Source organism: Cyprinodon tularosa, unplaced genomic scaffold (assembly GCF_016077235.1).
Source record: "Cyprinodon tularosa strain WSP-4 unplaced genomic scaffold, ASM1607723v1 ctg1930, whole genome shotgun sequence".
Classification (NCBI taxonomy): domain Eukaryota; kingdom Metazoa; phylum Chordata; class Actinopteri; order Cyprinodontiformes; family Cyprinodontidae; genus Cyprinodon; species Cyprinodon tularosa.
Window position 1 is genome coordinate 1 of NW_024038695.1, and position 10,164 is coordinate 10,164.

The 10,164-nt window shown below is 38.3% G+C and overlaps 1 non-coding gene across 1 annotated transcript; it reads right to left on the reverse strand.

Annotated features, from left to right (window-relative positions):
• Positions 1–6,323: 6,323 nt before the first annotated feature.
• On the reverse strand, positions 6,324–6,405 carry trnas-aga. The gene has a single exon. It is a non-coding gene; the product is annotated as a tRNA-Ser (tRNA).
• Between the last annotated feature and the right edge of the window lie 3,759 nt (positions 6,406–10,164).

Below are 10,164 nucleotides of genomic sequence, written 5' to 3' on the forward strand. Positions count from 1 at the left end.
CCCATTATCACTAAAGGAGGCAGAGGAATAACTGAACATCTGACACAGAGAGAAGGAGAGAGGAGAGGAAGAAGGAAGAGTTGGAAAAGAGTCAAGGGAGGGAGAGAGAGAAGCCATAGCAATGCTAAGCTAGCGCTAGCCTAGGCTAGCTACTTCTTGCTATCAGAAATAAAACCGTGTGAAACTGACAAGTGCTCAGTAGAAAAGTGCAGCAGAAGGTGCTATGTTTTAAAGTAGTCAGTTAGAGTTACTTAGATACAGAGATATCACAGAGAAAATAACTTAACTTCAGATGGAGATCCTCTGAACAGCTGCACACTCAGTTGCACACTCAGTTAATCCAAACAGTAATGAGAACTGGGTGGAGCTAAGCAGATGTTTGAAAATCTAAAGCAGCTTTGTTTCCAACACAGTGCTACTTAAACAAGTACACAGCGGGATCTAATTTGTCATATTGATAACATGTCAGGTTTAGATTATGAACAAAATTAAAAACAATTATGTTGCATATACTCTATGGGCCAGATCTAGCAAAGGTTTGCGTGTATAAAAACGTGAGCTATTTCACTGCGCACGCTAAAAAATGTACAAACTGATCTATCAACAGCGTGCTAAAAACATTTGGTCTTTAAAACGTGCTAAATAGCGTCTCTTATCCATTTAGTACTTTTTCTGCAATGAATATGCAATATGGGGCGTTTACACGCAAAAGTGCGTCTTGTGGGAGGAGAACATGTAAATATATTAATTTAGAACTCGCAAAGTGATTTATTAAACCTGAAAGCAATTTTGCTAACGGTATCTGACTCTATATTTAACACGTTTTAAAAGAAGGTGCAAATGGTCTGTATGCGTAATTGCGCACACATGGCAGCGGTTATTGTCGCAAGGAGACGCAGAGAACGCATTTTTTCACTCCGTGTGAATATTTTTGGAATGAACGAGGAAACGATCATCAAAACATATCGTTTATCCAGCATTGCCATTTTGGAGCTGTTGGGGGAACTCAGAATGGATTTGGGGCCAGCCACAAGGAGGACCCACGCAATACCAGATATCACAAAACTCCTTGCAACGTTGCACTTTTTTGCATCTGGGTCATTCCAGCGTACGGTTGCAGCGAAAGCTGGGATCTCCCAATCTCAGAAGTGCTGTCCGACCGGGTCGGGGTTCCCCCCCTGCTCCTGTGGAGCAACATGCCAATGCCACTGACTGCTTTCAACACGTTCTCCCCCTCCTCATCCACTGGCATGTTATCCTCTGGGGCCGTGATGTCACCGGACAGGACAGCTAATGCCGTTATGAACTGTAGAAAAAAATAGACAAAAATATTTACTTTTATTCAGTCATCTATCTTTTTTTCATTATCTTTATTACCGTATTTTCACGACCATAAGGCGCACCGTACTAAAAGGCGCAGTCTCAGTTATGTGTGCCATTTCTGTATTTAACACACACATAAGGCGCACCGGACTATAGGGCGCGTTTTTTATATACAGGTACATGTCCTCTACTACCTTTAAATACCTCTACTGCGTATTTAAAAATACAGCGGGGGCAAAACTGAGTATGACTGTGCTTTATTCATGTATTTATTACAAAGTATTAATCAAACCTGGCAGCTGGCCGTGAGACAGACACATCGCAGATGACACAGCGCTGTGATCACTCCTAAATTAACTTAAAATCCTGAAACCTGCCGACGGAATATGTTCGCTTTTATTACCGGTATCCTAGTGCCTGCCGTTTAAAGTATTTAGATGAAAAACACCTGTCAGCCACCGCGGTGAACTCCAGGCGACCCAGCCTAGAGGCTGCTGATGAAAGGATTTCTACTGTCGGTGCACCGCTGGTATGTGGGGGTCTGAGCGCCTCCGACAGAAATAGATAATCTGAATGAACTGACTGCGATTATTAAGTTTTCAGGTGGACTTTCTCACTTAAAAACATATTAAAACTACTTTATTCCCACTGATCACAGCAAATATAGCTGCAAGATTCAGATTATTTAGATGAAAAAACACCTGCCAGCCACCGCTGTGAAGAGGAGGAGACCCGGCCCAGAGGCTGCTGTTGAATTAAGTTTTCAGGTAGAAAAATAGAGCGGGAGCAAAACTGAGTATGATTGTGCTTTATTCATGTATTTATTGCAAAGTATTAATCAAACCCATCAAAGTCATCATCCTCTGTTTCTGAATAAAACAGCTGCGCTAAATCAGACATGCCAATTTCCCCTTCTTCGCTGTCAGTCACCTCCTCAATGAGGTGGTCTCAAAAGTCGCAGTTACAACACACATAGGGCGCACCGCACCTTAGGGCGCACCGCACATTTTGCGGGAAAAAAAAGACGTTTAAGTGCGCCTTATAGTCGTGAAAATACGGTACATGATTTATTAGAATATAAATTGTACTTGATCTAGATCCACTATTTAACTTATTTTTTCCTTTTTATATTTAGATTTTTTTTACCTGTATTATGTTTTTTATATATATAATTGCAAATAAAATCAGGCAGTAAGGGGATAACAATTTAGACAAAAAATTATTTATTTCTCAACAGTTTGGCTTCTCAACACAACATTAGTGATAGTGAAAGTAGTGATTTAAGTCAGTTATTTACAGGGTTTGTACACATTTAACTATTCAATTCAAATGACTAAAGTTACAAACAAATAAATTACAAACCTACAAATAAATATAAAATTTGATATTTAAACATATTCATCAATCTGCTGACAAGCGTTTTTTTAATAACTGGTATACAGTGATGGGCAGTAGCTCCGCTACATGTAGCAAAGCTATTAGTTTAACTACATTTTCCAGTAGCTTGACCGTAGCGTAGCTGCTTTATTTATCAAGTAACTTTCCAGTAGTGACGTTATTGTTTTTATCAAGTAGCGACGTAGCGTCCACAAACGCTAGAAAATCCAGGGCATAACTAAGAAATTAAACCAGGTTTTCTATTTTTGAAACAACAATCGGAGTTATTTGCTGGACATTTACGCATGAGCCTCTATTCTGCCTCTCCTGTCTGTATCTACGAACAACCCAGTCTCATGGGAAAATGTACCCCCACTACGTTGGTCCACACTGCAAAACATAGTGGAGGTACATTAATGGCCATTTTTTTGTGGTACTGTTACGTTTCTTTTGCCTTTACGCTTTCTATTGTTTTACGTCCTAGTCACGTGACTTTCAAGATTCCAGCTGGGAGAAGAAAAAAAATATTAGCAGAAGAATAAAAAACTTACCTCAGGATGAGTTAAAATTTCCTCCGAACTAAAACTCTGTAACCTAGGACTTAATGATTACTTCAGAATGTGTATAAGGAAACTTTTTCTCATTAATATCTCAACTGGTAATTTTGGTAGGAATGTATCAGGGTGGGGCAGTGTGCTTGTCTGTATTTATGTATGGAAGGAGGGGCATATGCACTAGGGGGCCAGTGCCCCAGTAAAGCTTTGTGCCTAGCAACGCCCCTGGTGAGACATAAATGTATATATATCTAGCGCTCTGCTCCTGTCTCCTCCACCCTGTGTGTGTGGCTGTGTGTCTGCGCGTGGCTGCGGGTGTCGTTCATTGAGTTCCACTGCAGTACGCATGCGCATGTTTCGTAGATACAGACAGGAGAGGCAGAATAGAGGCTCATGCGTGAATGTCCAGCAAATAACTCTGATTGTTGTTTCAAAAATAGAAAACCTGGTTTAATTTCTTAGTTATGCCCTGGATTTTCTAGCGTTTGTGGACATTACGTCGCTACTTGATAAAAACAATAACGTCACTACTGGAAAGTTACTTGATTAATAAAGCAGCAACGCTACGGTCAAGCTACTGGAAAATGTAGTTAAACTAATAGCTTTGCTACATGTAGCGTTGCTACTGCCCATCACTGACTGTAACATTCAGTAACCGCACGTGCTTTACATATAACGCTACAGCGATACATTGCTGACAAGCATATGAAAGCCAGACATCTTTTGCTTCGCGGTAACAGTAAGAAATTAACTTACCATTGTTGTGGAGTCTCGCGTTTTCAACAACCTTTTTCTTCGTCAAGAAGGTGATGTCGGTTGGGGGGAGGTGGGCGTGGCTAAATTAGTTTATTTCCGGCCCTACGGTGGATGTGGAGTAGGACTTCGCTGCAGCAAACAGAAAGGGGCGGACTGTTTAATTTTGAAAGGCGTTGTCAAATAACATACGTTATTATTATTAGAATTATTATGAAACGGTCAGTACAGGAAATAGTGTCACTAGCGCCCCCGTCAGTTCCGGAATGAAATGGTCCCATTTCCATATAAGGTATGAGACTGACAGTGGTCCGTCCCCGCCCCTTTCTGTTTGCTGCAGCGAAGTGTACTTCTGGAGGTGGCCTGTGACAGGCGCCTGCAGCGGAACTGGTCTGACAGCTGCGGTGCTTCTTCTTCTTCTTCTTTTTTTTTTTTAATGGCGGTTGGCAAACAACTTATAGGTGCATTACCGCCACCTTCCAGAATGGAGTATGGATCAGACAAACTATTATATTCTCCCTAAAATACCCGTTCTTCTTAGAAAATTAAAAATACTCCAAAAAACTACATCCCCAGATGACCTTTGAAACAATTCCCTTATATCTAGTTTACTTTTATTCCTGTCTAACTCTCTACACAACATTTCTCTTTCCTGAGTATATTTATTACATTCTAAAAATATGTGTTGGACAGTTTCTAATTTCCCACAAATACAACACCCTGTATTATGCTTATTCATTATTTTAAGAGTACTATTTAATCCTGTATGTCCGAACCTTATAACATCTTCTTCTTTTTTAATTCTATTACATTTTCTTAATTCTCCAACCTTTTTTTGAATACCATAATAAAATCTAGCATTCCCTCCTTTATCCCACTGTTCTTGCCATTTCTTCTTGAAATACATTTTTATAATATTCTTTAACTCATTTTTACTAATGTTAATGTTTAAATCAATATCCTTTTTTACAGCACTCTTAGCAAAACTGTCAGCTAACTCATTACCGATAACACCAATGTGAGCAGGAATCCAGACTAATTTAACAACAGAACCACCATTTTTAATCCTAAAAATTGAGTGAAGAATATCCAATATAATATCTTGTCTCGACTCTGAATTAAATTCTAGAATACTTATTAATCCACTATTTGAATCTGAACAAATTAAAACCTCCCTGTCTTTTGTTTCCTCAATCCATTCTAAAGCCATTAAGATAGCCATTAATTCACCTGTATACACTGCCAATTTATCTGTTATTCTTTTATTCCTCATAATATTTAAATCTGGGATTAGCTGTGGTGCTGCAGCCAGACCGTCTTGATAAATAGTGGTGTTTCAATGCTGTTGTCAGAGATGGCTTTGATCAACGGGCAAGTCAGTGAGCTGATTGGATACCGAGATACCGGTGATGGAATGACGTTACATGAACCCCCCTCCCTCCCGAATGGACGGATGATCCACGGACCTTTATTGATTCAGTTATTTGTTTTGCCAAAAGATTAACTATAATAATTTTTCATTAAATAATAGAGATGGATAAAAATAGAAATAAACAGTTCTCAGATAAGATCGCAGGGTGTATCAATAACTGCACCCATACAGTATGCAACAATTTTCATGAAATAAGATAATGCAGTCACTATATTAAATTAATTCATTAACTTTATTTTAATCAAAAACATCATAAAATAGCGCAATATCACACCAAGATCATCAATAAACCTGCTTTAAAGACAGCATCTTGGATTAGACTGGATTAAGGAGGGGAAAAAAAGTTCCCAAGTGCCACCTTGTGGTTGTCCGGGTACATTGCAGTTCTTTTTTAAATAAAAAAACTGGCCTCAGGAAATACATTGTGATTCACGTGGGAATCACACAGGAATCATGCAGGAAACCGTCCATTTTCAACCAGTGCCCACTGTAGGAAGTATTTGGAGATCTTTTTGACATCAGTATTCCTCTCAAATATCATTAGGAATTGTGTAGGATTTGGCGGCATGCCAAGTTAAGCCAAAAGAGACGTTACCTTTTCACACCCATCATCAAATATAATGCTCTATTGTCTCAGTCTGTTGGTTGACTGCAACTTCAGTTCTCATTTGAAAAACAGTTTTTTAAAATTGAAGCAAGGATATTGGGCCCAATATGAATACTGGAACTGATCGCAGAAATGTTTTCTACCCACACATTGGGTTGAGATTACCATAAAAGCATGAGTCTTTACATGCTTCCTTTCTCCTGAATGTCAAGAGCAGCTTTCAATGACTGCTGGAGTAGGTGTGTAAAAGAACACAGCCATTAGAGAAGGGAGCTAGCGTTGCTGGTAGGACTCGAACCTACGCGGGGAGACCCCAATGGATTTCTAGTCCATCGCCTTAACCTCTCGGCCACAACAACCACAAAAACCAAACCTTGAGGTTACATAGCGCAGGATACACTTCAAAACACATCTAAAGGAGCAGTGTAAAAGATCCATATCATCAATGTAACCACTGAAAAAGAACATATTACTCTGTGAAATTCCAAGAAAAGCTAGGAAGGAAGTCTTTAGAGGATTACAAAGTTTTGTCAATTCATTTCTGTAGTACAGTAAATGTTTGTGTAAGCCAGTATGATAGGAAGTATTTGGAGATCTTTTTGACAGCAGTATTCCTCTTAAATATCATTAGGAATTGCATAGGATTTGATGGCATGCCAAGTTAAGCCAAAAGAGAAGTCTAAAGGCTGTTGTAACCCAGTGTTAAAAACTGTGAATAAAAATATAAATATATTTTGATTAAAAATATAACAAAACATTGATAAAAACATTTAAATATAAGTTCATAAAAATAGTTCTTAAATAGTTAAAAATATATAAAACGTAATAGTAAAAGAGTTCTCGTTTTGATATAATTGTGTGTGAGCTACCTAGCAACCAATATCTGTGTTGAACAATATCAGCATCAGCCAATAAGGTCAGGTTCCCTCTCCCATCCTGTGCTTGGCTTGTGTCTGCTGCTCAGACGCGCCAGAGGAAAAAAGATTTACTCAGGAATGATAAGATCCAACATAGACTTTGGTTGTTTAGTTTACGGTTCAGCAGCTAAAACACATTTGGTTAAATTAGACACTATCCAACATCAGGCACTAAGATTATGTACTGGAGCATTTAAAACCACACCAACAGCAGCATTAGAAATAGAAATGGGAGAAATGCCATTAGATTTAAGAAGAACAAAATTAGAAATTAATTACTGGTTAAATTTAAAAGGAAATAATGTGGATCACCCAACTTTGGACATTTTAAATCCATGCTCGGAAAAAGAAAAGAAAGAAATGAGGAGTTTTGGAATGACAATTGAAAATAAAATTAAAAAAAATTAAAATGAATAGTATAGAAATGAGTCAAACAACACCAGTATCAATTATAGCAACAGTAGATATGTCAATAATGGAAAAAAAAAACAAGATAAATCAAGTGCTGTAGATAGATGTTCAGTGCAATTATATTTAGATAAATATTATCAATATGTTCAAATTTATACTGATGCATCAAAAATAACTGAGAAACTAGGAATAGCATTTGTAGTACCAGAATTCAATATAAAAATAGGAAAACGAATTACAGATGAATTATCAGTATACACAGGAGAAATGTTGGCAATATTATTAGCTTTACAATGGGTAGAAGACATAAAACTATTAAAAACAATAATATGTTCAGATTCAAGCTCTGCATTGTTAAGTTTAAAAAATAACCAGATAGTAGGATGGACATTTTATTAGAAATAAATCATACACTGTTCAGAATACGAAACACGGGGCTGATAGTTATGTGGGTTCCAGCACATATTGGGGTAGAAGGAAACGAGAGGGCAGATAAAATGGCAAAAGGGGCAATTAAACAGTCTATTAGTTTTATAGTTAAAATAAGTAAATCAGAAGGAAAAAAGTATTATTAAAGAGAAACTAATGGAAGTTTGGCAAACAAGGTGGGATGAAGATAAAACAGGAAGTGTCATAGCTTCAGGCTAGAGGCTGGTTTCCTGAGATGCAGCTCTCCCAGAGCTTCAGACCAGGGACAGGGTTCCAGTGAGGCAGCTCTTCCTGAGCTTCAGACCAGAGACAGGTTTCCTGTGAGGCACAGACAAAGGAGAGATTAGAATCTGATCTCACACTAGAGACAACTAAGATTAAATCTATAACAGAGGCTCAGAAAGCTAACCAACTAAGATCAACACTGCGGCGTGAAAGCAAGGTCTGGCAGGGGCTTATAAAGTGGAGGTCTCCTGATGAGTAGATGGAAATCAGGTGTGCTGGAAGGTTCCAGCTCCAGAAGACCCACGGCGCACTCTGCTGGAGACAGAGGGTAATCTCCAGATCCCAACAGTAACTCCAGCCCTAAGGGAAAATAACAAAGAGCAGAAGGGGATCCTCAGCGCCCTCTGGTGGGCAAGCCTGAGGATCCCAACAGGAAGATGGTTTTATAAAATTCAGAAAATGGTAGGAGAAAGAAGAAATGGAAGAAGAAATAGAAAGGAGGAAAGAGTAATAACAAGGTTAAGATTTGGTCATACAGGACTTAATTATACATTTTTTAAAATACAAAAACAAAACGGTCAAATGTGATTTCTGTGATAAATATGAAACCATAGAACATGTTATATTAGAATGTCATAAATATGAAAAAGAGAGAAGATATATGAGGAGAGAGTTTGAAGACATTAAGGAGAAGGTTAATTTATTAGATATACTGAGGAAAAATTTAGGGAGTAAACACACAAATAATTATTCGATTTCTAAAGAAAACGAAATTATTTCATAGAATTTAATTATAGTAAGCGTGTTTGTGAGTGAAGGAATGATATACAAAGCTGTGCACAAATATGTATATATTTTTGTTGGGTTTTAATCCAGAGAAATGTGAGTTTAAAAGATTAAAAGGAAAATGATCAACACAGACAGGGTTTTGTGACGTCAGCTTGTGCCGGGTGGAGAGAAGATGCTGGCTTGGAAAGCCATCACCTTCTCACACAGATCCCTTCATGGCCAAGCCTTTTATTAACAGTTTACAACATCAAACAGGCGGGCCTGGGAGGATGTAGGTAACAAGATAGTGTGAATTGACCAACTGGCTGGATGGAAGTCACACAGCCGTGTGATTCTGCCTCATGACCTACAGGAGGTCATAAAAGTTTATGACCCTTCTGGTTGAAACACATGATAGTTATCACTCTAACATTTCCCTCCTCTTATACATAAAAACATCAGCATATAGCACTTCTAAAAAGATTTTCACTACATACATCATGAATGCATTGCAGATAGGGAATTCAGTAATCAAAGTTTAATATGCAAAACACAACAATATTAAAAGGAAAATTCAAGCGAAAAGGTAAAAAAGAATGTAAAAACTTTAAAAATAATCTGTCCCTTGAGTAGGCAAAAACTCTCCAATAGAGAAAAATTCCTACTCGACCCCTCCCGAGGAGGCGATCATTATCCCTGTAAAAGATTACACAGCTTCATCATCATCATTATCTTCATCAGCATCTCGGCAGAGTTGAGCATAAGTGATAGCTAAATATTGGATTAGAGTGGTTCCTATCATTTTCTGAAACATTGATTGCAGGCATGGTATTAAGCAACAAATAAAAAGGAAAAATATGATTAACAATCCTATAAATGGTAAAGCTATCTTCATCAGTACCTGCCACCATGATCCCATGGTGAACCAAACTGTCCATGGTGCTGGAACTGCACCGGAAGTGTGACGGTTAACATACCTCTTTAGATCTTTCAACTCCTCCAGAGCAATCTGTATTTTTTCATCATTAGTGTCATTAGTTATATAAGTACAACATGTCTGGCCAATAATAGTACACACACCCCCTTGGGAGGCTGTCAGCAGATCCATTACCATTCTGTGTTGAATGAGGGTCTGCTTAACATAGCTGAATTCCTGTTTTATTGCTAGTCCTAAATCCTCAGTGGCGTTTATTAGTCTCATCAGGGTATATCTGTTGATTTCAACATGGTCTCGAACCTCTCCAATCCCCACCCATGGAAAAATACCTTGCAGGACTTTAGGTCCCCACCCCCATATCCTGAATTCCATGGGGACTCCTGTGTCTGTGGTCATACCCCAGTGTGATGCTGGGAAATTGATTCCTGTGT